This window comes from Gossypium hirsutum, chromosome D06, assembly GCF_007990345.1.
Source record: "Gossypium hirsutum isolate 1008001.06 chromosome D06, Gossypium_hirsutum_v2.1, whole genome shotgun sequence".
Taxonomy (NCBI): domain Eukaryota; kingdom Viridiplantae; phylum Streptophyta; class Magnoliopsida; order Malvales; family Malvaceae; genus Gossypium; species Gossypium hirsutum.
Window position 1 is genome coordinate 5,404,343 of NC_053442.1, and position 6,000 is coordinate 5,410,342.

The window sequence follows — 6,000 nt, forward strand, 5'->3', positions numbered from 1 at the left end:
CTCCGTTGACTTCATCAGGTCCTGCAAACATCAACAATAGCAAAAAAAATAGCAACAGAGAACAGAAAAACAGCAGTGTAATCGGCTATAAGAGCCGAATCAAACAAATGTAAAAAGGGGGCTTCATCACTGTATTTTGGGGGATTTTCTTTGTAAAAACCCACATCAGAAATCAAAAAGCGGAATAGAAATTTTAAAAGGTTGAATCCTTACTATTTCTTCTTGGTTTTTATTTATTTATTTTATCTTATTTTGTTTTATTTTTTTTCTTTGCAAATCTATTTTAAAGTAATTAAAAAAATCAAAAAAGAGAAAAGAAAAGACTCACCTGAATCGGCCCCTGAAGCCGTCGTCGCCGTCGGCCCTTCGCCGTCGTCGGACGCGAGTTTAGGAAGGGGCAGAGGCTTTCCGTTTCCCCTCGTTTCCCCGTTTCGGAGCCTTGGTCTCTGAACGCGCTCCAAAGCGCTGGTGGGAAACACCCTCGCAGGGCTCCGGCCACCGGGCGGTGGGGAGGCGCTACGACGGCGGGGCTTCTAGCCTTAGAACCCCAGCAGAAAAGGGATTCTCCCTTTTATTTTTATTTTTTTATTTGTGTTCTTTGCAGCAAAATGAAACTGCAGAAAGCAATAAATTTCTTAGCTTTATGTTGATTGAAACGGCGCCGTCTGATGGGGGATCTGCGCATGCTTTGCCCTAATGGGTAATTTACGCATTTAATCCCTCCATCTTGCGTTGAGATGCAATACGACCCTTTATTTCTTTTAGATTTGGGCTGCAAATTTTGATTCCGTTGCAATCAGGTCCTTTGACCATGTATGGTCCTTCGCGTTGAAACGTTGCGCTCTAGGACTAGGGAATATTTCCCTTTTCAGTCCTTCCCTTTTCGCGCGCCTCACATTTTAATCCTTTACTCTATTTCATTTTTGATTTCAGCCCTGAGATTTCGTTTCCGTTTTGATTTAGTCCTATTATTATTATTATTATTATTATTATTACCTATTTGTTTGTATTTATTTTATTTAAATTTTCGGTACATATATATACATGCATATATTTTTGTGATATACATACATTGTTTTTATAACATATATATATACTTATATAGTTTATATATTTTACAACTTATGCACATATCTATATATCTATATACATATTTTCATTTTCCTAAATATATACATATTTATATATAATCTTTATAGTTTAAAACATACCCTTTTTTATAAATCCGTATATACATACATATTATTATTAATTTATATACATACATATCCTTTTGTTTTTATAAGTATATATATTTTTATATGCACGTACATACATATTTTTGTATATCTTAATTTACATAAATATATATATACATTTTCAATATATTTTCTAACATGTATATAAATTAACGTATTTATTTGTATACATATGTATATTTTCATTATTTTTAAACTTTAATTTGTACATACATACTTTCTTTTATTTTCAACATATATATGTACTTACTTTTATATGTATTTCATTATTTTCATATTCCATAGTTTTATACACCTATATATATGTACATATTTTTTATATATACATATTTATTGTTTCTTTTATATATTAAAATATACTTCATACATTTTGTTAATTTATGTATACACATATTTTAGTTTATGTCCATGTATATCTTTTTATATTTAAGTGTATTGATTATTTATTTATTTCATTTTCGTTATTATTTTGAATGAATGTTTAAATTGTATTCGTTTTTATATTTTATTATTTTGTAAGTTTAACCGTTTATATTGATTGCTATTGCTCGTATCGCTTTTATACTTTCATATTCATTATGGTTTTGCCATGCATAAAAATGTAATTTGCTTTCACTATGATTTTGTGTTTTATTTTACTCGATATAATAAATTTTTAAATGGCATTTCGTGTTTCGATTCGAGAAAAGCGTGCCCTAACTTACTGGGTTTCGATTTTCTTGATAAATCTAAATGCATGAATCTTTTCAAACTCAAGTTTTAAATAATCTCGGGATTTATAAAGGATCGTGTCCTAATTTACTGGTCGTGATCCTTTTTAATCCAAGATAGTTAAATATCTTTTAAATAAGCATTTTTTCATTCGGGTATCAGGAATACGAGATATTGTATTCTAACTTACTGAATATGATTCTCTTTCTCCAATAACGTGAAATATGCTACTTTTCCCAAAAATTTTCTTTTTAATATAAGGATCGTATTTTAAATTTTTCCAAGTTCTTAATTTTCGACATTAAGACATTAACTAATCAACTAGGTACCAATTTTGGGCGTATCGAGGGTGCTAATCCTTCCTCGTGCGTAAACGACTCCCGAACTTGTTTTTCTGAATTTCGTGGACCAAAACTGTTGTTTTAATAAAATCAAATCATTTATTAAAAACAACCACTTTTCAAGGTGACCCGATCACACCTTATCAAAAAGGATTGGTGGCGACTCCCTTTTTTTTGTTTTCATTTTCAAAACCCAAGTCGACCCCGTTTTCATCCAAAAAATGGTGTCAACAGCTTGACGACTCCACTGGGGACTTTGAATAAGAGAGTCAAGCCACGAGTTGATTATTTCTTGTTTTTTTGTCGAAAGATTTAAATATACGATCCTTTCATTGCATTTCATATGTTTTGAGTTATAGTTTTCATCATGTTTTGTATTTTAAATTTTGCTGCATTGCATTGCATGACTGTTGGTCACACCTTTTAAGTGGGAGTGAGAAACTACGCCTTCGTGAGGTTTTCACCTTCGCATAGGATAGTGAATCGCTTCCGGGATACATCCGTACCTATGTCTTCGTGAGATTTTCATCTCCGCATGGCCATAGGGAAATGTATTCCCCTGAACCGAACTCAGTCCGTATGAGCCTATAATGGATGAGGATCGAGGAATCTGCTGGTTCAAGTACCTTGACTTTAGAACCAACCCTCATATAGTAGACTTAGGAACTTAACCTAGGTAGAGCCACTCCAAACCCCTAGTATCTACCTGATTAGGTACTTTTTGCTTTCTGTGCTTGCTTATGTTTTGCACTAACCCCTCTTGTTGTGTTTTGATTATGATTGCATTGCATTGCATTTGCATCTTAGGAAAGAGATATAGATTCAAGTTCGATTAATAAATTAGAAAGCTTGTCATGGAATACGAATTCCTTGATGAAGTGGAAAATAATACGACTTCCTGAATATATTCTGAGGAACGCAAGAAGGGCGATGGAAGAGTTCGTGACCCTGCTTCGTGGCCTGAGGATTCCAAGGCAATTGTCTAAGAGCCTTCGACGTTCCAAGAAGCTGACGAGCCTTATGAAGATGGGCAAATGATGGATCGCGACCAAGATCAAAAGAATGAGCTAGCAATGGTATCTATTGGCGAGATTACTTCAAACATGCGGATGAAGAAAAAGACCGATGTTGTTTCTTGGAATATAAAGATGAGGTCGTACATGTATCCATTTTATGTAAGGGAATTTTCTTTCTAGAAAAGTTTCCTAAATGTAATTGAATCAGAATCAACGTCTCTTTAGGCATTCATTTCATGCATTTGTATCACATTGCATTACATGCATTAAAATCCATTGAAAGAGTCTGAACGAGTAAATTTATTTCAGCTAACCTGGAAAACCAACCAACCAAACACTCTTACGATATCCAAGCAAAGGCTAGAGAAATGGAAAAAAGGTTGGAAAAATTAGAGCGAATGCAGATTCAGATGCAGGAGCAATTGACTGAATTTCAACAGAAGATGAGAGATCAGATACTAGAATTATGGAAAACTATGATAAACCAGTTCAACCGATTGCTAGCTGGAAAGTCAAAAGAAGTGAAAGACCCGATGGTTTACTTTGGGGTTGATAATAAGGATCTTGTCTATTTCTTAGATTGTACTCCGACAAGTGTTCAGGTCCAACCAGATGGGCGCCCACAAGGAGCACTTTTTACTATCGGATCCCAATATTATCAAACTGGTACATTGACACCAGTGAATTGCCTGACAGGTTTAGGATCTAATTTGAGGAACGATTTAGCTAATCCTATTGCTAATCTAGCCGAAATAAAGCAGATGAGGGTAGAGTACCTAGATACTACAAAGTCCCCAAGGAAGAAGGGGAATAAAAGGGATAATGTAGGCGGATATAACAAGGGCCACTCAAAACCAATCACTGTGGGCAGGCCAAAGACGGAGACCACCAACTATTAGAGCCTTTTAAAGCAAGAATCTGGAGTGAAACCAGGTACGGAGAAGCTCCAGTTCATACAAATTCCGATGTCATATAATGAGCTGTATCAAAGCTTGTTCGATGCGCATGTTGTTGCTCCTCGTTACTTGACCCCTTTACAACCTCCTTATCCTAAATGGTACGATATGAACGCGCAATGCGACTACCATGCGGGAATTACGGGGCATTCTATAGAAAACTGCACTGCCTTTAAAAAGTTGGTCGAAAGGTTTATCAATATGGGCATTGTCAAATTTGATGATTCAATCAGTACAGAAAACCCGCTGCTCAATTATACGGATAATGAAGGGAATGCGATGAATGAAGAAATGTTGGGAAATGTTCACATCAGTGTCGAATCTGAAGAAACAACTGGAGAAGAGATCTTATTAGATGTTCGCCCTTCTAAACTTGAGAGTGTTCTGAATAATTAGACTGCAGAAGAGACCCCTGTAGTATTTAGAGCTTACTCAGAGTAATATCTAGAACACACTTGTTGCTTTTAGCCTAGAGGCAATAAGAACTCTTTTGTGGAATAGGCTCATTCTAATAAAATACATCTTTGCATTCCTTTTTGAGCAAATATTCTTTCATTCTTTTGAATAATTATTTCTGATTATTTCATTCTTTTAGATTTTCTTCCACATCATTCATTCACAATCATATTGTATAAATAATTATTCATAAATTTATACTTTCTTTTGTATATTCTTTGGTACTTATTATGAGTCCCTGGATATCAATGACGTGAATGACTCTACTACAGACCCAGATTTTCCTTTTAAGCGAGACATGTGTTCAGAGGGATCTCAGGGCTTTGAAAATGACAAAGATTGTAGTTTATCTCCTGACTTGTTAAGGACGGTTGAATAAGAGGACAGACAGATCCTACCTCACAAAGAATCATTAGAAATTGTGAGCGTGGTAAAGTTTAGAATTGACCTGACCGCAGAGACGAAGCAACACCTTATTAAGTGACCTCAGGGTTCAAAGATGTCTTCGTATGATCATACCAGGATATGCCCCGGGTTAAACGCCAATAATGAAATCTGTACAATAGCACAATGTTAGAAATTTACAGTATGAACGATGTAATTCTTTGCCGGGGCAATGCCTTTATCATGGAGTCAGCATAGCTTTGTCCATTTGAAGTCGAATTTTTACCTCTTTAAGTTGTTGTTGGGTCCATCCTGATTAAAGAGGAAGATCCAAAGTTTTCTGTCGTAGTTGCACCCTTAAAGGATCAGATCAAAAAAGTGAAGAAAAAGAAAAATCAAAATCAAAGTCAAAATGAAAATGAAAAGGAAAAAATCAAAAATAAAAATAAAAAAAAGAAGAAAGAAGAAAAAAATCAAAATCAAGATCAAAATGAAAATGAAACTGAGAAAAAGAAAGAAGAATGAAAAAAGAGAAATCTAGATGAAAAAATCAGAATGAAAAAGAAAAATAAAAATAAAAGGAGAGGCCAAAGCGAAAACTCGCAAAGGGCGCTTTGTGACCAAATGAGGTTTTGAGTTGACAACCCGAAAAGGGCGATTCAAATTTCGAGCAAAATGGGGCATATACATCACTAAAATCGAAGACTTCTAATGGGCATTGCTTCACTATTGAGATCATTAATTACTTCATCAAATGGATAAAGGCTACTGCATGCGCCAATGTCATCATATGCCGATATAGAATTCCAGAGAGGATGGTATTAGAAATTGCATTGAACTTGAATGTCAGGACGATAGCTGAGGGCTGTAATCAGTTGAAAATCAGACACCACGGTTT